This window comes from Oryctolagus cuniculus, chromosome 10 (genome assembly GCF_051225735.1).
Source record: "Oryctolagus cuniculus isolate XC-2025 breed Fujian yellow rabbit chromosome 10, ASM5122573v1, whole genome shotgun sequence".
In the NCBI taxonomy this organism is placed as follows: Eukaryota; Metazoa; Chordata; class Mammalia; order Lagomorpha; family Leporidae; genus Oryctolagus; species Oryctolagus cuniculus.
Genome location: NC_142876.1, coordinates 6201715 through 6224997, shown reverse-complemented (window position 1 = coordinate 6224997; position 23283 = coordinate 6201715). Strand labels below are relative to the sequence as shown.

The 23283-nt window shown below is 42.5% G+C and overlaps 1 pseudogene; it reads right to left on the bottom strand.

The window, feature by feature from the left end:
- LOC149123677 (protein Abitram pseudogene) overlaps nt 1-21094 on the bottom strand; it is a 54255-nt pseudogene extending 33161 nt beyond the window's left edge.
- Nucleotides 21095-23283: the final 2189 nt, after the last annotated feature.

Genomic DNA, 23283 nt, shown 5'->3' with positions numbered 1-23283 from the left:
CCCGGTCGGGGCACCGGATTCTGTCCCGGTTGCCCCTCTTCCAGGCCAGCTCTCTGCTGTGGCCAGGGAGTTCAGTGGAGGATGGCCCAAGTGCTTGGGCCCTGCACCCCATGGGAGACCAGGAGAAGTACCTGGCTCCTGCCATCAGACCAGCGTGGTGTGCTGGCTGCAGTGTGCTGGCCGCGGCGGCCATTGGAGGGTGAACCAATGGCAAAGGAAGACCTTTCTCTCTGTCTCTCTCTCTCACTGTCCACTCTGCCTGTCAAAGAAAAAAAAATAACAAATCCCTTTTTATTTGTTCATTGACTGCAAACCTATAATTTTTAAAGGAAGAACAAATATTAAGTGGGCTGTATTTCATTGTGCTTTGTATATTAATCAAATACATTTCAGGGTCGTGCATTGATAATTTAGATGTATACCACTAAATTACAAGTATGTATGTAAAGTACAAGTGTGTGTATATATACATATATATATGTCCATAGTTAGATATATGTTCAAGATTTCCATATATCTCTGCATTTGTCCCACAACAATGCAAACTGTCAAAAAATAGGTAACAGAAAGCAGTAATTCATAAGACTTACACTTTCATGTCAAATTTAATCTAATAGGTTTCTAATTAAATTCAAACTCTTAATACCTAAAAATATACTTCAGTCCATTTTATGATATCCCATCATTAAAGATAATATATGTGGAGAAACAACATGGTGTCTGGTGTATCATTAACACATAATAAATTGCAGCATTGGCTCCTGTATTGTTTGCTCATGTCCCCTGCAAATCCAGGGGAAAAAGTAAAGCTACATGCAGGAAAAGGAAGATTCTCTGCGAAAAAAATATAGCTCTGGGCCTTAATGATATAGCATCTAATTAGGTGAGTCATTAACACCTCATGACACTAAAACTTGCCTGCCTAAGTGTTAAATGAATTTTTAAAAAAGAAGAGCAGTTTTGTTATATAAAAGGCAAGGTAAGGGAGAAATACTTTAAAGTTATCACATGCTAAAATTACCCTTAGTTGTTAAGCAGGATTTAGAAATGACCTGGGCATTCATGTACTGTAATATCTGAAAACAAGTTCAGTGAAAAGTCACTTAATGAATGCAAATAGCATATGTTGTGCTCTTAACCTCATAATTAACTTCAAAACTGCACATTCGCCATTCGACAGGCATATTTTACTGTATGATCCTGCAGAATTTCTTCCTGACTCCTGATTTCATTTAACTAAACTAGAAATGAATGCTTAAAAAGGTTTGTTAGGTTCCATATGAGGCTGTATTATCAACAGCATATTTGCAAATAATTTGATTTTAAAGAAAATGTCTAGCCATCAATCCCAAACACAAATCACAACACCAAATATGGAATTAGATATGGGAATATTTGAAAATGCCTTTGGAGCTCACTGGAATGCTTAGTGCACTTGTTTTTATCCACAGATAAAAAAGATGCAGGGTAGATATTGGAAAATTGGCTTAAATGCTCCTAGAAAAATTCATGAATTATTGTGTTGAAAGCCATCACGACAAGACAGCATCCTCTGCAGACCTACACTTTAAACCAAGATTTCTGTAATTACAGCCAGAGGTTTTCTACAGAACAGCTCACACATTGACACTACTGGCTTCCACAAGAAATGTTTTTTTTTTAAAGAAGGGGAAGGGATTTATGTTCATCAAGTCGACTTGTAGAGGATTAGAGATGAAGTATTTATTGGTTCTAAGTCTTCTAGTTACTTCTAGAAAGGTTTCTCATTAATCTTAAGAAAAAGAAGATCCTGACAGTTGGCCATAAATGGAAGTCTCTTTAGCTGCTCTGCAAACACCAAAAGCAAGGGAAACCCTTCTTGACCCAGCCAATGCCTTCAGCTGGGGTTTGAGTCACAGGAGGAGGACCAAGAGCTGATGCAGAAAAAAGACATGAGGCAGAAACACAAAAGCTGTGTTAGGCAAGGCATTAACAAAGTTCCACGAGACAGGAGGTCTCAGGCAGCATGAGAATATGTGGGAGGCACAGGACAAAGGGGCAGGGTCCAGCCGGCAGGGTCAAGGGGACTCCTGGGACAGAGAGATCACAGATGGTGCTTCCTTATGCAGGTGATGGCGCCACTTAGTGAGGAGGGTCTCTGGGTCAGAGAGCACCAAAGAGCAGTAGCTGACCACAGAACTATCCTACTAGTGCCCACCAGAAGTCAGATGCAGCTTCACAGACCAGGCAATGCTGGCAGGAAAAATCAGCTTGTTTGTTAGTTTCGCAGCAACTGAATGTGTAAACATTTTAGTTTGGTACCTGCTGTTTTGGGGGTTTTATAGACATTAAAAACACAATCTATGCTATGTTTTAAAATAACTAGAAAAGAGCAGTCTGAATTTTTCTAACATGCAGACATGATTAGTGTTCAAGAAGACAGAAATGCCAATTATTTTGATTGGATCATTACACATTATATACAAGTATCAAATTATCATCTTGTACCCCATAAATATGTACAAATGCTATGTGTCACTAAAAGAAATTAAGGTAATGAAAAGATTCTAGGGACCAGTATACAGAAGCCATTTTTAGCTCATTTGTGTAACAAGACACCTTCTCAGAACAGGGAGAATAAAGTGCCCAGTGCCATATCTAGATTTTGAAGACTTTTCAAGAATATTAAACTATGGTGGGGCTGTGGCATAGTAGGTTAAGCATCTGCCTGCAGTGCCTGCATCCCATATGGGTGCCGGTTCAAATCCAGGCTTCTCCACTTCTAATCCAGCTCCTTGCTGATGGCCTAGGAAAGCAGTAGAAGATGGCCCAAGTGCTTGGATCCCTGCCTCTCTCTGTCTGAAACCCTGCCTCTCAAGTAAATAAATAAATCTTAAAAAATGATTATTTATAAAGTGATGCTCAAAAAATCTTGGTGTTATTAAAAGTTCAGGTGAGAGATTTATCAATGTTCATCTTTTCAGAGTAACAAAAGTTCTTCCTCATTGTGGACAGACATGCAAAACTGTGTAGCAACACTGAAATCCTGATTAACAATTTCACATAAGATTAACCAGATCCCCTTACCCTGACTGTTGATGAACAGCTTAATATGTTATCCCTCTTAGTATTTTTTTTGTTTGTTCTACTTAATACTTTTGGTTGAATACTTTATTCAATAAACAATTATTCTTAAGTGCTGAAACTTAACTGAAAAGTGATCGCTGTTAAATATAAGAGTGGGAATAAGAGAGGGAAGAGATGTGCAATTCGGGACATGCTCAAGCTGACTTACCTCAAACAGTAGAGTTAGAAACATACCAGGGGATTCCAATTCAATTCCATCAAGGTGGCATGTACCAATGTCATCTCACTAGTCAAAGTGATCAGTTTCAGTTCATAATTGATCATAATGATAGGTCTAAGAGTCAAAGGGGTCACATAAACAAGAAGAGTGTATGCCAATACTAACTGATAGAATGAAAAAGGGAGAGAACAATCCAACATGGGAAGTGAGATACACAGCAGACCCTTAGAATGGCAGATGTCCTAAACAGCACTCTGGCCTCAGAATCAGCCCTTAAGGCATGTGGATCCGTCTGAAAAGCCCATGAGAGGATTTCAGGCATGGAAAGCAAGACACTCTGGGAAAAAAAAAAAAAAAACTAAATGAAAGATCTCTGTGAGTGAGATCCCAGTGGAAAGAACGGGTCATCAAAGAAGGAGGTACCTTTCTCTGAAGGGAGGAGAGAACTTCCACTTTGACCATGGCCTTGTCCAAATATGATCAGAGTCAGTGAACTCAGGAAGCTTCCATAGCCTTGGCAGCTCATGACAAGAGCCTAGGGTGATTACTGATGCCATAAACAAGAGTGTCAATTTGTTAAGTCAACAACAGGAGTCATTGTGCACTTACTCCTCATGTAGGATCTTTGGCCTTAGTGTGCTGTACATTGAGATTTAATGCTATAACTAGTACTCAAACAGTTTTTTTTTTTCACTTTATGTTTCTGTGTGGGAGCAAACTGTTGAAATCTTTACTTAATGTATGCTAAACTGATGTTCTGTATATAAAGAGAATCGAAAATGAATCTTGATGTGAATGGAAGGGGAAAAGGAGTGGGAAAGGGGAGGGTTGCGGGTGTGAGGGATGTTATGGGGGGAAGCTATTGTAATCCATAAGCTGTACTTTGGAAATTTATATTCATTAAATAAAAGTTAAAAAAAAAAAAAGTAAACTACAATAGTATACTACCAAGCAATTAAAAGTAATGGGCCGGCGCCATGGCTCACTATGCTAATCCTCCACCTGCGGCGCCAGCTCCCCAGGTTCTAGTCCCAGTCAGGGCGCTGGATTCTGTCCTGGTTGCTCCTCTTCCAGTCCAGCTCTCTGCTGTGGCCCGGAAAGGCAGTGGAGGATGGCCCAAGTACTTGGGCCCTGCACCCCATGGGAGACCAGGAGGAAGCACCTGGCTCCTGGCTTCAGGTCAGCGCAGTGCACTGGCCGCAGCAGCCATTGGGAGGTGAACCAACGGAAAAGGAAGACCTTTGTCTCTGTCTCTCTCTCTCACTGTCCACTCTGCCTGTCAAAAAAAAAAAGTAATGAAAAAAAAAATACACACGATGATACAGATGAATTTTGAAATGTATTAAGCAAAGTAAAATAAGCCAACCACAAAAGACTAAATATACACAATTCCATTTATGTGATGTTCTAGTAAAGACAATTCTAAAACTGCAGAGACCAGGAGTTTCCAGAAGCTGAGCATGAGGAAGATGTGGACATACCAGAAACAGGAATTTTCAGAGGCAAGGGCACTGCTCCTTGTTTTGATTGTGGTTGTGGTTTAACTGTGCAGCACTGTGAAGACCCACAGCTTGTGCCCCAAAGTGAGTTGTATTGTGTGCAAATGTTTCTCTTTTTAGACTTATTTATTTATTTGAAAGGCAGAGATAGAAGGAAAGAGGGAGAGGAAGTGAGAGGGAGAGAGAGAGGGAGAGAAAGAGGTCTTCCATCTCCTGATTCACTTCCCAGTTGGCAGCAATGGCTGGAGCTGGGCCGATTTGAAACCAGGAGCCAGAAGCTTCCTCTGAGTCTCCCACATCGGTGCAGGGGCCCAAACACAGGCCATCCTCTGCTGCTTTTCCCAGGTGCATTAGCAGGGAGCTGGATCAGAAGTGGAGCATCCAGGAGAATCAGTGCCCTTATGGGATGCTGCCACTGCAGGTGGAGACTTAACTTACTACACCAAAGCGCCAGACCCATCCAGCAAATTGTTTTCAAAGTAGAAAGATATTCAAGTATTTTAAAGATGTACTTATTTATATGAAAGTCAGAGTTACAGAGAAGCCAGGAGCTTCATCTGGGTCTTTTACATGAGTGACAGGAGCCCATATACTTGGAACATCTTTGCTGCTTTTCCCAGGCCTTTAGCAAGGAGCTGGATAGGATGTGGAGCAGCCGGGACATGAACCAGCACCCGTAGGGGATGGGAGTGTCACAGGCAGTGGCTTTACTTACTACCCAATGCCCGCCCCATGAGGTTTTTTTTTCATTTTGTAATATTTTTGTAATTTTTATTAACATAAAGAGAACATATTTCATGCATTTCATGGGTACATTTCCAAGAGGACAACCACATCTCCCTACCTCCTCCCTCCCTCTCCCAATTCCCCTCCCTTCCTCTTTCCTCCTTTTCTTTAATTCCTTCAAAGACATAATTCCAATCCACTCTACATTCACAGGCTTAATTCACCATTAACCATAATATTCAACAAGTAAAAAACAGGAAGACCATAGTTCCACAGGAGTATAAACAAGGGCTAAAAACAACAATTTATCACAACTCAACAAAGCAAACATAAAACCAAATGACCCCTTAATCATTAAATAGTGTCCTTCTTTGTCTTTTTTAACAGTGTTTGTGTTAGTCTATTTTATCTTATATTAGGATAGCTACACCAGCTCCTTTTTGGTTTCTGTTAGCATGGAATATCTTTTGCCATCCTTTCACTTTCAGTCTGAGTGCTTCTTTGTTAGTAAGATTGTTTCTTAGGGCTGGAGCCATGGCTCACTTGGTTAATCCTCCACCTGTGGCACCGGCATTCCATATGGGCACTGGGTTCTATTCCTGGCTGCCCCTCTTCCAGTCCAGCTCTCTGCTGTGGCCCGGAAGGGCAGTGGAGGATGACCCGAGTGCTTGGGCCCTGCACCCGCATGAGAGACCAGGTAGCAGCACCTGGCTCCTGGCTTCAGATTGGCACAGCACTGGGCGTAGCGGCCTTTTGGGGAGTGAATCAATGGAGGGAAGACCTTTCTCTCTGTCTCTCCCTCTGTCTATAACTCTACCTGTCAAAAAAAAAAAAAATGAACCATGAAAAATGTAACATACACCCTTTTTAAGGAAAAACATAGCTGTGCATTGCCTTCTCAATTGTTTTAAAATTCAGAATATGTTTGTGTTTTTCACAATATTGCTGTTTTTTCTTTGATTGCTATATATGCTGTAGGGAGGAAATCAACTTGGCTGAAAAGGAGTGCTTTGGGGCCCTTCTTTTATGCCTCCACACAAAGAACTGTTAGATTATGAAAACATTCAATACAATTTATAAAGGACCATGAGAAAATGTGCAAAGAAAAGGTCCAATATCCAAATTGCATACTAATGCAGCTTTGCTGTAAGTTTATATTCACGTAGTAACAGTCTAATCAGAGTGACTTACGATTGATCATAGCAGCTTACTTCTTAAACCTGTGAAGAACTTCTCCTTGAGTTAAATTCCACATTCTTCATGTTCTGGTAGCATTTTCTCTGACTTCCTATCTCTTCCCACCGCTGTTACCTTTCCCCTTCCTCATCCCTGCTGCCCCCCTCACTAAGAACCATCCTTGCCCACTTTCAAAGGAATTAAACATCACCCCCATAATGGTTTCCCCCAGATGGTGTCAGTGGCCTCAGTGTGCTTCTGCCGTGGCCTTTCCAAAGTCCTAACACAAAGTTTGTAGCATGATATACTCAGCTTATCAAAATTTCCAGAGCTGAAGGCTTCAAGAACTTGGACTGCTTATGTCATCATATCCGAGTACCTTAATCTAATTAATAAGTGAATAAAATGAGCCTCATTGGAAAAATTTATTCAGCTATCAAGATAAGTACTTCAATGCTTGAATTTAATTTGGCATTGTGTACATGGCCAAGAAATATTAAATGCATAAATTAAGTTTAACTTCAGAGATGTCTGAATTTACTAAAATGTAATAAATAATTGATTTATTAAGTTGGAAGGGAAAATTTTGCAAGATAGGCACCTGACCACAATCATCAATCAGCCACTGAAATGTTCTGATGCTTGCTCCCAGCACTGCATCATGCCATAATTTGCAAGTGTAGGGATTCTGAGCCAGTGAGCCTAGGACCAAACCTCAGGTAGAACATTCAGTAAGAAGATCATGCGCTAAAGTGGATTTTTGTTTCCTCAGCTGTAGATTAGAGAGAATGATACCACATGCCTTATAGCAAGATCAAATAGGAGTCAAATATTTGGAATGCGCCTGACATATAATAAGCTTCCAAAAACTATTATTGTACATTAGTGATATTAAGTAGCCTCTGGGTGACCAAATTCTAATTTGGAGCTCAACAAGCCAATCTCCTGATTAACATGCTGATTTTATTTTAACACCTTTTTGATAAATTCCAATGCAGTTTCAGAATGTTAAAAATGGAGGAAAACTACAGACATGACCATTATGATTAAGATTTAAAAAGCATTTAATGTCGTAAATAAACTATTGCATTCACACATCTCCTAAATATGGTATTGGAGCTTGTCTGAAAATATATTTCAAGGACTTTTATAGTTTCCTGGTTTCAGGATTGAGGATCTCAATCAGCACCATGAATCAGTGAATCAGGCATCAAATTAGATTTGCAAGGAATATTAAATCGTCCTCGCGGCAGACTCAGTTTTATGCTTTGGATCTAAAATGGGGTTTATTTAGATACAAAATAACAAAACCCACTAACCACACATATTAATTTAAAATGAACCAGTCTTGACAGACGAATTTGTTCATTTTGAATGCTTCATGGAGGACAGCAGAGATAAAGCTTTTCCTAGTTACGCTGTAAGTGGATTTGCCACCTATTAGAGACGCCTCTTTTACAAATCAGAGCTTAAATATTCTTGTGGTGCAGAATATTTTCTTTAAAAATAAACTTTATTAGGGTATAAATCATATCACATTTCTGATTCCCCCAATTTGTTACAGGTACTCTTTTAGTAGTAGTCATCTAAGTCCATGAACAACCACAATCACCAAGTGCTTCCTTAACCCCCACGTCTCTGGCTTCCGTCATTTTCTTCTTGTCCCCAGATTTTACTGCCTTTTCTCCAGCTATCTGGAGTCCTGCATTGACTGCAAACCAGCCCCCTTTTCTTCCAGTTTTGGACACTTGCTACAAGCCATTGATGCCCTTACCAGTCTAAAACTTCATTCGTCATTCTTACTGTGTTTTTTTTTTTTTTCATGAACAGTTATCATCTTATTATTGCTGGCCACTTGTGAGCAGTGGCAAAACAAAACAAAAACCAGAAAGCTGAGAGCTGTCCAGGGCTGGCAGAGACTGGGGTATAGAAAATGTGTGCCCTGTGGGAGGGATCAGATAGGGTCACTCTGGAGAGAAGGGTGGTTGTGTTCAGTTAAATGTACTCTGTTCATACACTGAGACCTGGCATGTGTATCTGTGTGTGTGTGTGTGTGTGTACACTTAGACATGAATGTGAGCCCAGGAACACATGCAAGCATTTCCACTAAGATCAGGACTCAGACAGGGATGCCCACTTTCACTACTGATATTCAATATAGTCTGGAAGTTTTAGAAAGAGCCATTAGGCAAGAAAAAAGAATCAAAGGTACACAAATTGGAAAGGAGGAAATCAAATTATTTCTATTTGCAGGTGACATGATGTTATATATATATATATATAGGAACAAAAAGACTCCACTAAAAGACTACTGGAACTCTTAAAAGAGTTCAGTAAAGTGGCAGTATATAAAATTAACAGACAAAAATCAAGAGCCTTTGTATATACAAACAATGTGATGGTTGAGAAAAAATTTCTGAGATCAATTCCATTCACAATAGTTACAAAGAATTAACTACCTTGGAACACATTTAACCAAGGAAATGAAGGATTTTTATAATGAAAATTACAAAACAATAAAGAAAGAAACATAAGAAGACACAAAAATATGGAAAAATCTCCCATGTTCATGGATTAGAAGAATTAATATCATCAAAATTTCCATGTTACCAAAAGCAATTTACAGCTCAATGAAATCCCAATCAAAATACCAACATTCTTTGCAGATCTAGAGAAAATAGGCTAAAATTAATATGGAAACACAAGAGAAACCAAATAGCTCAAGCAATTTTACACAACAAAAACAAATCTGGAAGCATCACAATACCAGATTTCAAGACATGCAACATGGCAGTTTTAATCCAAATAGCCTAGTACTCGCATAAAGATAGATGTGAAGACCAATGGAACGGAACAGAAACTCCAGACATCTACAACCAACTAATCATTGACAAAAGAGTAAAGTTAATCTCTGGAGAAAGAACAGTCTCTTCAACAAATAGTGCTGGGAAAATTTTATCTCCACATGCAGAAGTGTAAGACAAGACCCCTATCTTACACCTATACAAAAATCAACTGTAAATGGATCAAGGATCTGAATCGATAACCTGAAACCATCAAATTACTAGAAGATAACACTGGAGAAATTCTGCAAGACATTGGGATAGGCAAAGACATCTTGAAAAGACCCCAGAGCACAGGCAATTAAAGTCAAAATTGACAAATGGGATTACATCAAGCTGAGAAGATTTTGCACTGCAAAAGAAACGCTCAGCAAAGTGAAGAGGCAATCTTCAGAGTAGGAGAAAAGATCTGCAAACTATGAAACTATAAAGGACTAATATCCAGAATCTATATAGAGCTCAAGAAACTCAATAACAACAAAACTACTATCCAGTTGAGAAATGGGAAAACATTTATACAGGCATTGCTCAAAAGAGGAAATCCAAATGACTAACAGACACATGATCTCTAGCCATCACAGATGTGCAAATCAAAACCACAGTGAGCATTCATCTCATTCTAGTTAGAATGGCTGTCATACAGAAATCAACAAACAGTAAATGCTGGTGAGAATGTGGGAAAAAAATACCCTAATCCACCATTGGTGGGAATGTAAACTACTACAGCAATTGTGGTAGAAAGTATGGAGATACCTCAGAAAGCTGCAAATAGGTTTACCATTTGGCCCAGCAATCCCACTCCCAAGAATTTCCCAAAGGAAATGAAATCAGCATATTAAAGAATATTTCTGCTTAATTCGCAATAACTAAGATATGGAAACAAGCCAGACATTCATCAACTGACTGGACAAAGAAATTATGGTATACACACACATACACACACACACACAGTGTATGGAATATTACTCATCCATAAAAAAGAATGAAATCTTGTCTTTTGCAATAAAATCCATGCAACTGGAATCCATTATATTTAATGAAATAAGCTAGTCCCAAAAACACAAATACCATATGTTTCCCCTGATTTATGTTAACTAGGAGAGTACCAAAAATATAATGTATAGGAGTGAAATTGATATTTTGAGATTCAATGCTTGTTTACTGCCCTTGTATCTACTGTTGAAAAATAGTGTTTTTCAATCTTACTATTTGTTAAACTTTTTACTCAGGATAGGGTTAATCTTATTGAGTATAAATAAACTGAAAGTACATCATTGTAAAAATTAAGAGAGGGAATAAGAGAAAGGAGGTGTGGCCTAGTGCGTAAAGCTGCCACTTGAGATGCTAGCAGTCCTCCAGCTGTTCCACTTCTGATCCAGCTCCTTGCTAACAGCCTGGGAAAGCAGTGAAAGATGGCCCAAGTGCTTGTGCCTCTGCCACCCATGTAGGTGACTCAAATGCAGCTCCTGGCTCCTGGCTTCTGTCCAGTTCAGCCCTGGCTGTTGCAGGCCATTTAGGGAGTGAACTAGCAGGTGGAATATTCTCTCTCTCTCTCTCTCTGTGTGTGTGTGTGTGTGTGTGTGTGTGTGTGTGTGTAGGCCATTTAAGGAGTGAACTAGTAGGTGGAATAATCTCTCTCTCTGTGTCTGTGTGTGTGTGTAGATGCAGAAAAGTAATTCTGACTTTCAAATAAATAAATAAATAAATAAATAAATCTTAAAAGAAACCTCCAAAATATAGCTTAGTAAAACAGTTGTCATTGGATATATCTAAGAAGTGAAGCACCTAGGGGTAAGATGCCCAGAAAGAAGAGAGATTTGGAAGACGATAGGGAGAGTGAAAAGAACTCCTGCAAGAGGTGAGAGGTGCACCAATTTGGTGGGGAAGCCTTGGACCCTACAAGAAAGAATTTTTCCTAGGAAAAACAACTGGCAAAGCAAGATAGGAGCTAACTAGACCAGAAGAGACTAGAATAGAAATAAATACCAAGAGACAGACATAAACAAAAGCTCAAGAACACAGTGATTGAAATTCAGCACACGGAAGGAGCCATTTAGCTTAGCAGTTAAGTCACTGGTATCCCAAATTGAGTGCTTGGGTTCAAAACTCACCTCTGGATCCTAACGTAGCTACCTGCTAATGCAGATCCTGGGAGGTAGTGGTGACAGCTCAAGTAACTGGATTCCTGTAACTCATGAGGGAGACCTAGATTGAGTTCCTGACTCCTGCCTCAGATCCTGCAGATGTTTGCAGGCTGAATTAGTAGATGGAAATTTCTCTCCCTCTCCCTCCCCCCTCCCTCTCCTCCTTTCTCCAAAATAAACTGAAAGTACAATACTTTGGCACATGGTGGCACACAAGCACAAACCAAACTAGCAATTAAGACTCAAGACTACTTCAGCTGAGTTATAGTGTCTGCATGGCATAGTGCAGCTCACCAACATCTACCAAAATGATTATTTCCTCCTGCTTTGGGAGAACAAATCTGGAAAATCAGTGCAACCTGGGTGTTTTTGGGGAAGCACTGAGACAATTTGCTGGAATTCCCTGTGACTCAGGGGTTCACTGTTAGAGTCATCATCCATATCACGGTATTCACTCATCTTTACGATCATGGATGCTGAGTCAGCAATCGGAGTGGTGCAGGATGTGTGTCACGTCATTGGAGCTCTATGTTGCAATCATCCACAGAGATGGTGGAACAGCTTCCAAAGCAGAAGATTCACTTAATTGTTTTGAGAAGATGAATATATTGCATAGTATTTAGAAAAGGTGAGTTTTTCTTTGAATGGTGGTTTTTTCCATTAGTCTTTTTTATTCCTGTTTTTGTTTCTGTGTGATTATATATAAAACAAAATTTAAGAAAACATGTGTATTTTATATATTTTATAGATATAACCATGTATACATTTGTTAAAGAAAAAGCATTCTAACACTTGCTAGAAAAGTACAAAAGAATTCATTCAGTACTATTGCAACATGTGTCAAGACTATCACAATAGGAGAGAAACCTCAAGCTCAACTCCAAATACAACAAAGACCCTTGAGATTGTACAGCCAAAGAATTATGGGGAATAGTAGATTTAAAAAAATTACTAAGTTGAGCCTTCAAGGGCAGGGGGATTCTTGCTAAACTGGTTTACATGGATTCATGCTAAAGGCAAATTCAAGTGATCAGATACAATGATTAGGGATGAGGAATTTGATCAGATGTAGAAAATCATGGAGGGTATAATCTCACATCTTTGGCTTAGCAGACTCTTGATTCCTTGAGGACAAGGTAGCCTTAGGGACAAAGTCCAAGGATGGCACCTGCTCGCATAGTGGGTCCAGGAACAAGCTGAAATTTAGTCGAGGAGGGAGTTTTGTCAATCCTCCTGTATGCACAGCAGAGGTAGCCTGCCTTCCTCTGAAGAATGAGTGCATATGAGTTGTTTGTTCATGAGGAACAAGCTGAACCATGTGCTGAGACATGGTAGTGGAGCAGTGATTGCCAGCTGGGCTGGAAGCTTCCTGAGTGATCCACAGGGAAGCAGCCCCAGGCCCAAACTCAGGCATATCCCAGCTCTAACTGGCAGTCCTTCTTTGCATCCCGGGGCTGAGGAAGAGGGGAATCAATTTACAGAAAACCTAAAATTCATATAAGGGCCTGGGAAGTGAGGGTTCATTTCCCAGTGACACAAAATTAGGTGGGTGGGTGTGGGGAGCAATTCGGACTAGACTAAGTTACTGGAATTAAGACTTATTCTATGCATCTGCTCTCCCACAATATGGCGCTGGGAGAGGAGAAAACAGCTTCTACGCAGCTGCCTCCAGTTCAGTCAATAAACTGTAGGACTTGCTCCTGATTGGAGAGCAGCATACTCGGCGTGTGGGCAGCCGAGTTGGGATTGGCGGAGGAGGACTATAAAGGAGGAGAGAGACGGCATGCACCAGGAACATCTATGGGGAACATCTAGCTGAGGGAACACCTGTGCAGCCCCCGAGAAGAGCCGGCCGGCGGTGTGCCGCTCCCCTGCGGAAGTGGGGAATGTGGCCAGGGGGAACTGCCCTTCCATGGAGGTGGAAGGGATAGTAGCCAACCCGGGAAGAACCAGCAGCGAACCCGGGGAGGGCCGAGCAGACGAAAGAACAGCGCAGGATCCTGTGTTGCTCCTCCACGAAGAGGGGGAGCGACATAATGGTGCCGTGACTCGGATATGAAGCCTAGGCAGGGTTTAGTGTCGTTCCTCCATGAAGAGGGGGAGCGACATAATGGTGCCATGACTCGGATATGAAGCCTAGGCAGGGTTTAGTGTCGTTCCTCCATGAAGACGGGGAGTGACATAATGGTGCCGTGACTCGGATAGGAAGCCTAGGCAGGATCCTGTGTCGTTCCTCCACGAAGAGGGGGAGCGACATAATGGTGCCGTGACTCGGATTAGGAAACCTAGCTCGGATAGGAAACGTGACTCGGATAGGAAACTTAGGACGGATATGAAACTTAGGAGGGAAGAAACGGGAAGAACTGGGAAAATACCGGAGAGAGAGACTAGTAAATAGCCTAGGGAAAAGCCGGATGAAAGGGGTGCCGTAAGAAGCTATTGAAAGCCTAGGCATAGACTCGGATATGGACTGTGGGAAAGAAGTTAGGATTGAAAGCGAAAGTGAAAGCTTTCATAGACTCGGATGCGGACTATGGCGGGGAAGCTAGGAGATTGAAAGCGAAAGTGAAACCTGGAGGAGGCTTGGACTCGGATACGGACTGTGGGGAGAAGCCAGGAGAAATGAGAGGAATATTGTTGGAAGAAAACTTAAGGAAACATACCGGGTAGAGAAAAATGTTAGGGAGGATGAAGCCGCGAGTGCAGGCCAAGCCATCTTGGAATTCTTCAAGTCACCCCGGGGAGCAAGAGGCGAAGATCTGGAACCAGAGGCAGAGACGTGGGCCGCCAGAATTCGCCAGGTTAGTCCGGGGAACTTGGACTGAATGCCGGTGGTGGCGGAAACATTCGCGGAAGCCGCCGCGTGCAGAGAGAGCACGGGGCGTTGGTGCAAGGCCATGGTGCGGGCGCGAAGTGCGTGGAGACCGCGGAGCGTGCGCGCAGAGCCGGGAACCCGCCGGCGGGGCGAGGCGCCGGGAAGCCACGCAGAGCCGTGAAGCTGCCGCGGGGCGAGGCGCCGGGAAGTCGCGCAAAGCCGGGAAGCCGCGCAGATCAGAGAAGCGCGGGGTGAAGCGGCTCAGAGCCGGGAAGCCGCCGAGAAGCAGTCTTGGGGCGAGGCGCCGGGAAGCTGCGCGGAGCCATGAAGCTGCCGGCAAAGCCGCGGGGATAAGAGAAACAGAAGTTTTAGAAGTAAAAGGAGAGAAATAGGAATGCTGGAAGATAGAAGTAAAATGGGAGAAATAGGAATGCCCGGAGATAGAGAAATAGAGAAATAGAAAGGCCTCCCCTCAACATGGCAATGAGAAGGCTTGGATTCGGTCTGCCTGATTAGGGCGATAAGCACCAGCAGGCAGCTCGACCAGAGTATGAGCTGCAGGTCACCGAAGATAGGCACGAATCAACACCAATAAGCCTCCCCACAACATGGCAATGAGAAGGCTTGGATTCGGTTTGCCTGATAGGTTTTGTAAGCACCTGCAGGCAGTTCTAGCAGAGTAGAGCATGCGCTGCAGGGCACCGAACACAGGCATGCATCAGTGCCTAGAAACCTCCTCACAACATGGCGAAGAGAGGACCCGGATTCAGTTTGCCTGATTGATAGGACTTGTAAGAACCTGTGGCAACTCTAGCAAGCAGAGCAGAGTGTGTGCCGCGGGACACCGAAGACAGGCGCGTATCAACGCCAAAAAATAAAAAGAAAGGGGGATCTGTGGGGAGCAATTCGGACTAGACTAAGTTACTGGAATTAAGACTTATTCTATGCATCTGCTCTCCCACAATATGGCGCTGGGAGAGGAGAAAACAGCTTCTACGCAGCTGCCTCCAGTTCAGCTAATAAACTGTAGGACTTGCTCCTGATTGGAGAGCAGCATACTCGGCGTGTGGGCAGCCGAGTTGGGATTGGCGGAGGAGGACTATAAAGGAGGAGAGAGACGGCATGCACCAGGAACATCTATGGGGAACATCTAGCTGAGGGAACACCTGTGCAGCCCCCGAGAAGAGCCGGCCGGCGGTGTGCTGCTCCCCTGCGGAAGTGGGGAATGTGGCCAGGGGGAACTGCCCTTCCATGGAGGTGGAAGGGATAGTAGCCAACCCGGGAAGAACCAGCAGCGAACCCGGGGAGGGCCGAGCAGACGAAAGAACAGCGCAGGATCCTGTGTTGCTCCTCCACGAAGAGGGGGAGCGACATAATGGTGCCGTGACTCGGATATGAAGCCTAGGCAGGGTTTAGTGTCGTTCCTCCATGAAGAGGGGGAGCGACATAATGGTGCCGTGACTCGGATATGAAGCCTAGGCAGGGTTTAGTGTCGTTCCTCCATGAAGACGGGGAGCGACAGGTGGGTGAAAAATTTTGGACTTTAGTTTGGAGAGCTGTAGTCAAATATTGAGGAAATAGAAGAATTGGGAATTTTATAAGAATTAACAAAATGCACAAGATGCATGATTCATGTTTATTTATAGATAAGTAACCAAATCTCAACAATAGGTACCAGGATCAGGACCTTACAATGATATGCTATTATTTTCTGTTGAAAAAAATAATATTTCTGTGCATAGTCACCAAACATTTTCATCAAAGATAACAAAAATAGTGTTTTTCAAACAGAATAATTATACTTTCATTAGACTTGGCCCGATACAAATATAACAAGATTGGAAACTGATGACATATCCCTATTAAAGTTTGCTTTGCTGAAATCTTTCATACAGAACCTCAGCTTAAACTTTTAGAAGCTCTTGAGGCTGGGAAACCAAGCCAAGACAGTCACCAACATGCTTCACCTACAGTACTGAAAGATTTGGCTGAATTTCTTTCCTCTTGATCTCTTCCAATATCCTAAATTTGCAGACCCTGACAGGAAGGAGTCTTCCACACTCACCTGGGAACCCTGAAGGCAGGCAACCAGGCTGCTTTTTCCAAGATCACTATGCAAGCCTTGCCTCCAATCATCAACTTTATTACCTTAAAACTGCCCTATCACATCTGATTCTAGGTACAGCACCCTCAAATATGGCATGTCATTCATAGTCTTTTTTTTTTTTTAATAGGCAGAGTGGACAGTGAGAGAGAGAGACAGAGAGAAAGGTCTTCCTTTGCCGTTGGTTCACCCTCCAATGGCCGTCGCGGCTGGCTCGCTGCGGCCAGCGCACCGCACTGATCCAAAGGCAGGAGCCAGGTGCTTCTCCTGGTCTCCCATGGGGTGCAGGGCCCAAGCACTTGGGCCATCCTCCACTGCACTCCCTGGCCACAGCAGAGAGCTGGCCTGGAAGAGGGGCAACCGAGACAGAATCCAGCACCCCGACCAGGACTAGAACCCGGTGTGCCGGCGCCGCTAGGCAGAGGATTAGCCTAGTGAGCCGCGGTGCCGGCCTTCATTCACAGTCCTGATTACAGAACCATTTTTCGAGTTATATTCTGTTGTAAATGAAGGCATACTTCTACGGAAGAATATATATAATTCTATTGAAGAATATACACAATTTCATTGCTATCAATAGGGGGCTACTCAATGCTCTCCAAAGTTTGGAGGGATTAATAAAGAAGAAAATAAGTATTTCATTTCTATTTTTAAAAGTATAATCCAGGCTGGCACCATGGCTCACTAGGCTAATCCTCCACCTGCAGCGCCGGCACACCGGGTTCTAGTCCTGGTCGGGGTGCTGGATTCTGTCCCGGTTGCCCCTCTTCCAGGCCAGCTCTCTGCTGTGGACCAGGAGTGCAGTGGAGGATGGCCCAAGTGCTTGGGCCCTGCACCCCATGGGAGACCAGGAGAAGCACCTGGCTCCTGGCTTCAGATCAGCGCGGTGTGCCAGCCGCAGCACGCTGGGCGCAGCGGCCATTGGGGGGTGAACCAACAGAAAAGGAAGACCTTTCTCTCAGTCTCTCTCTCTCAATGTCCACTCTGCCTGTCAAAAAAAAAAAGTATAATCCACTAAATTTTGTGAGTTATAGATAGTTTAGGAGAAAAGAGAAAAGAATTCTTTATATTCAGAAAACATAACATTAAAGGTCAAATATTCCAAGCAAAAGCCATAAGAAATTTTATGTTATTCTTCATCAATTACTCAGTCCCCATGTAATGAATTCCTATTCTGCTGGATCTTGTCTTGGCAGAGTCACAAATCCATCAGTTTATCTTTTCCATGACAGTTCTGGAAGGTGCAAGGTATGATCTCAAGTTACTTAACGGATGCCATTCAACAGCCTGCACCAGGAGTACCTGAAGCTGACACAGGTTTGCTCCAGTGGCCTCAACACAATTTCTTTTTATTAAAGATAGAGCTATCTGGTCTAAAGTTGATTGTAAATGCTTTTGAGGAAGAATAAAACAAAAATTGTGGATGACAAAATCTTTAAAAGGCTTCAGTTAAAATCTGATGAGACTTAAATTTGACAAGGAAATTTGGTTATTTCTATGGCATACAATATTTTAAAATAACAACAAGACTTATGACTCTAGCATTTTGTTAGTAAGGATAGTAAGGAAGAACTTCTTACAGTTCTTCAATATTTATATTAATAACATTTATCCATGCAATAAACATAAGAAAATCTCAGTGTCTCTTTTTATCTGACAAACTATGCATGCAATTGAACATAACAAATTAACACAATCATCTTTGACATCACTCTGTTGAAAGCTACCGAAAAGATTCTGGAAACTATATTCAGACACACACATTACAATAGTGAACACAACTTGCCATCTTTTTTTTATTATTTATTTTTATTTGACAGGTAGAGTCATAGACAGTGAGAGAGAGAGACAGAGAGAAAGGTCTTCCTTCCGTTGGTTCACTCCCCAAATGGCCGCCAGGGCCGGCGCTGGGCTGATCTGAAACCAGGAGCCAGGGCCTCCTCCTGGTCTCCCATGCGGGTGCAGGGACCCAAGCACTTGGGCCATCCTCCACTGCACTCCCGGGCCACAGCAGAGAGCTGGCCTGGAAGAGGAGCAACTGGGACTAAAACACGGTGCCCATATGGGATGCCGGCGCCACAGGCGGAGGATTAATCAAGTGAGCCACAGCGCCGGCCCCACAACTTACCATCTTAAGATAGTTCCCTCCCAACTGTTTCCACAGCATATGTGTTTTAGGCTAATATCACAAAAACAAATACCCTTAAAATTAAATATGCCTGTTTTTTTATTTAGTACACACATGGACATTTCTGGTTTTTTTATTTTTGATTTTTTAAAATTTTAGCTCCTACATAAAAGGGCATGCGATATTGTCTTTCTGTGGCCAGTTTATTACAGACAATATGATGTCTTCCATTCCAACTATATATTGCAAATGCTGGAATTTCACTCATTTTATAGTTGAATAATATTCCATTATGTGTATGGTTTTTTCTATCCATTAATATGATGATGGACACCTTGGTTGATTCCATATTTTGTCTATTGTGAACAGTGCTGCTGTAAGCATTTTACTTGTGCATTAGTTCTTTTTTTTTTTTTTTTTTTTTTTTTTTTTTTTGACAGGCAGAGTGGACAGAGAGAGAGACAGAGAGAGAAAGGTCTTCCTTTGCCGTTGGATCACCCTCCAATGGCCACCGCTGCAGCCGGCGCACCGCGCTGATCCGATGGCAGGAGCCAGGATCCAGGTGCTTTTCCTGGTCTCCCATGGGGTGCAGGGCCCAAGCACCTGGGCCATCCTCCACTGCACTCCTGGGCCATAGCAGAGAGCTGGCCTGGAAGAGGGGCAACCGGGACAGAATCCGGCGCCCCAACCGGGACTAGAACCCGGTGTGCCGGCGCCGCAAGGTGGAGGATTAGCCTATTGAGCCACGGCGCCGGCTCTTGTGCATTAGTTCTTAAATTGAATATATAACCTTTACACTCTTAAATACCTAGAAGATTACCTTATTACCTTATTCGGCTCACAGCCCAAGCAAAATAAAACTAAATGTTCATATTACACTTCATGTTGCTAACTCAGAAAGCACACTAAATTTTATTAAACCAATAATACCAAACTAGAGTTACTTATCAAAGATTTACTCAAATCATGTAACCTTGGGTTTTTGAAATTTAACTTCTGTAAGCACTTACTTATCTCTGAGTCAGTTTGAATAGAATTCTTTTACAAGATTTTATGAATTAATCTGGTAAAACCATCCAGAGGCAGAAAGAGGTCACACATATATAACTTACAGACAGATAAACATGAATATACACACAGATCCATGCAAATACCTTGGAGCTCTCATTATAAAATTCTAACCATGATGCAAATGCATACAAGGATTATAGAACTCAGCTTTATATAAAATAATTGCTATCTCTTAGTTGCACTTTTTTTTTTTTTTTTTAGTGTGGCTAGTGTTTCTGGAACAGTAATGCTACTTGCCAATATTTGAAGAAGATAAGCCTAAGACTTTCTTTCACCCTGTTATACAGTGACTTTGAGGGAGGGGCATCCCCATATCCTTTGAGAGCCCGACTGAGGGCAAGGGTCTCAAGATCTAGGAACAGGAGGGAATAGAGGGGTTGGAGTGTTGATGGAAAAGTCTAACACAAAGGGATGTAGGAAGCAGGGCTACTGATTCCAGGGGACTGAATGCGACAGAACTTGGAATGAAGAGTGGAGGTGATGGGGAGTGGTCTTAGTGGATCTAGTTGGGTGTCTTAAATGTCACAGAGCAGCCAAAGAAGTTTCAGATCAACTCTAGTAAAATCCTGTGAATGCGAATGTGAGTTGAGCTGGTGCAGCATAAAGTCAATAGGGATTTGAGAAGGAAACAGGGGACTGCAAAACTGAGTCCCTTGAGAAACTCACACATTCTTAATAGCTCTTCTCCTTCTCTGCTTCCTTCTCCTCCTCCTCCGTTTCCTTCTTCTCCCCTTTCCCCTCCTCTCCCTCTCCTCCTCTTCCTCCTTCTCCTTCATGTATTTGAAAGGCAGAGTTACACACATACATACAGAGAGAAAGAGAATCTTCCATCCACTGGTTCACTCCCCAAATGGCCACAATGGCTGGAGCTTGGCCAGGAGCCAAGAGTTGCTTCCAGATCTCCCAAGTGAGTTCAGGGGTCCAAGGACTTGAACCATCTTCTGCTGTTTTACCAGGTGCATTACCAGTGAGCTGGACTGGAAGTAGAGAAGCCAGGACTCCAACTGGTGCCAAAATGGGATGCCAGCACTGCAGGCAGCAGCATTATCAGCTATGCCAGAGTGCCAGCCCCTGGATTGGCTCCTAAAGTAAAAGCCTCAGGGAAGTTGCTTGGCCTAGAGGTTAAATACATCTGCATCTCACAGCCAAGTACCTGGGTTTGATACCAAGATCAATTTGCTCAATCCAGTTCCCACTAATGCAGACGCTGGAGGCTTCAGGTGAAGGAACTGGGTTCTTGCCACCCATGCAGAACTTATCTGAGTCTCCAGCTGCAGATTTTGGATGCCAGCCATTGTACATTTGGAGAATAAACCAGAAGATGGGAACGTGCATCCTCCCTCTCTCTGTCTCTCTGTCTCTCTCTCTCTCTGCCTCTCTTTCCCCCTCAACTCCTACCTCACTCACTCCCTCTCTCAAAAAAGGTAAACCTCACAAAGAGCCAAGAATTTCCTGCTCAAAGATCACAGGGGAAACCCCCACTCCAAAACAGCCAAGAAGACCTCCATCCAGGAAAATTCTTGCACAGTCTGGTACTCTAAGCCACCCTTGAGGGTACAGTTCCTACCTCAAATTCAAAACACCCCTTACCATGTTTCAAAGGTCTATCATACAGAGCACTGAATTGGATCAGACATTGGACTCACCTTTGCTTCAACATTAATCTGACCTACATGGACTGTTGCTATGACTGGACTGGACAGGATGAGGACTAGGCCTGAGGATTCTGCCTGGTCACAGAGAGGACTCAGGGCTCCTGTCTGAAGTTAGGTCAAGGAAAGAGTCTCTGCACTTTGAAAGCATCCGTGCACTTAAAGTATCTATCCTATATATGTATCATTTAAATATCATCTATCAATCTGCCACTTAATCTATATATCACCTCTTTTAGCTTTCATCAGTCTATCTGAATGTTTACCTATCACTCTCTATCATCTATCATCTCTCTCTCTATCACATCTCTATCATCTATCCATCTATCTGATCAAGCTACCTATCATCTGTCTATCATGTCTGTTTACCCCTCTATCATTTAACAACCTATCCTATTCATATGTATATTTAAATCTCCATACCATTATCATTACGATTACTTCAATATGTCCTGCTTATTTTCTTTATTCATTTGTTTCTAATGAGCAAGGCTTATTTTAATTCCTAACTGTGTATTCTTGGAGGTAAAGCCAGTGTAACAAAAATATGATGCAGTTTCTGGAAATACTGCAGAAGGGAAATGCCACAGCCTTCAAAGGATGTAAATACAGCAGTTCTGACCCTATCACCTTTTGTGGCTGAAGCCTGGCAAGATGCATTAGTATTGCTGTGTATAGGAACTCTTAGATGTTTCCTAACTATAGAAAATCCACCAGAGTTGGCAACGTAAACTTATACAATAACAAAATTCAATCAATAAACCGGTTTCATAGTAGTCAAATAATACTACAGTAACCAAGTAACATTGATTATTGTATAGGTCAACAGGACTAACTCTCATGGTTAATTTGAACTAATATTTCAAAGTAATCTACAGAATATTATCAATATTTTTGTTAATAAATTATTTAGCAAAATATTTGTGGGGAGCAACTCGGACTAGACTAAGTTACTGGAATTAAGACTTATTCTAAGCATCTGCTCTCCCACAATATGGTGCTGGGAGAGGAGTAAACAACTTTTACACAGCTGCCTCCAGTTCAACCAGTAACCTGCAGGAGCTGATCCCGCTCCTGATTAGAGGAGAGCAGTGTACTCGGCGTGTGGGTAGCAGAGTTGGGATTGGTGGAAGAGGACTATAAAGGAGGAGAGAGACAACATGCACCAGGAACATCTAAGGGGAATACCTGAGGAACATCTGAGCAGCCCCCGAGAGAGCCCGGCCAGTGGTGTGCCGCTCCCCTGCGGAAGTGGGGAAAGTGGCAGGGGGGCCCGCCCCTCCACGGAGGTGGAGGGACGGCAGCCAACCCGGGAAGAACCAGCAGCAAACCCGGGGAGGGCCGAACAGACAAAAGAACAGCGCAGGGTCCTGTGTCGTTCCTCCACGAAGACGGGGAGCGACAAATATTAATTCATTTTTTGCTCATTTGGAATTTTACTTAATTATTTTATCTCACAGAACACTAAAACATCCCAGTTACATCCTTAGCTAATCTCCCTAATTTCTAGATATACTGAAGAAATGGAGGGTCTTTTTAAGGTTTTCCACTTGTGGAGACAGTCAAGAAATAAATGTAGACAAACAGTATTACACAAGTACTGACTTCTAAAACACACCAGTTATTTACCCACTGGGATCAAACAGGAATTACTGTAAATTAATAGCAAATTGTCAAAAAGCACTTTTCTGCATTACCTTTTGAGTAAGAAAGTGGCACCATTTTTTTTTCACAATAAAGTATATACAGCAGGTGAAATAAAAACAGTGACGGTGCAGGTGCATTATCATCCTTTTCTAAAATATTGTGAAAATACATGGTACATGGTTGAGTAGTTTG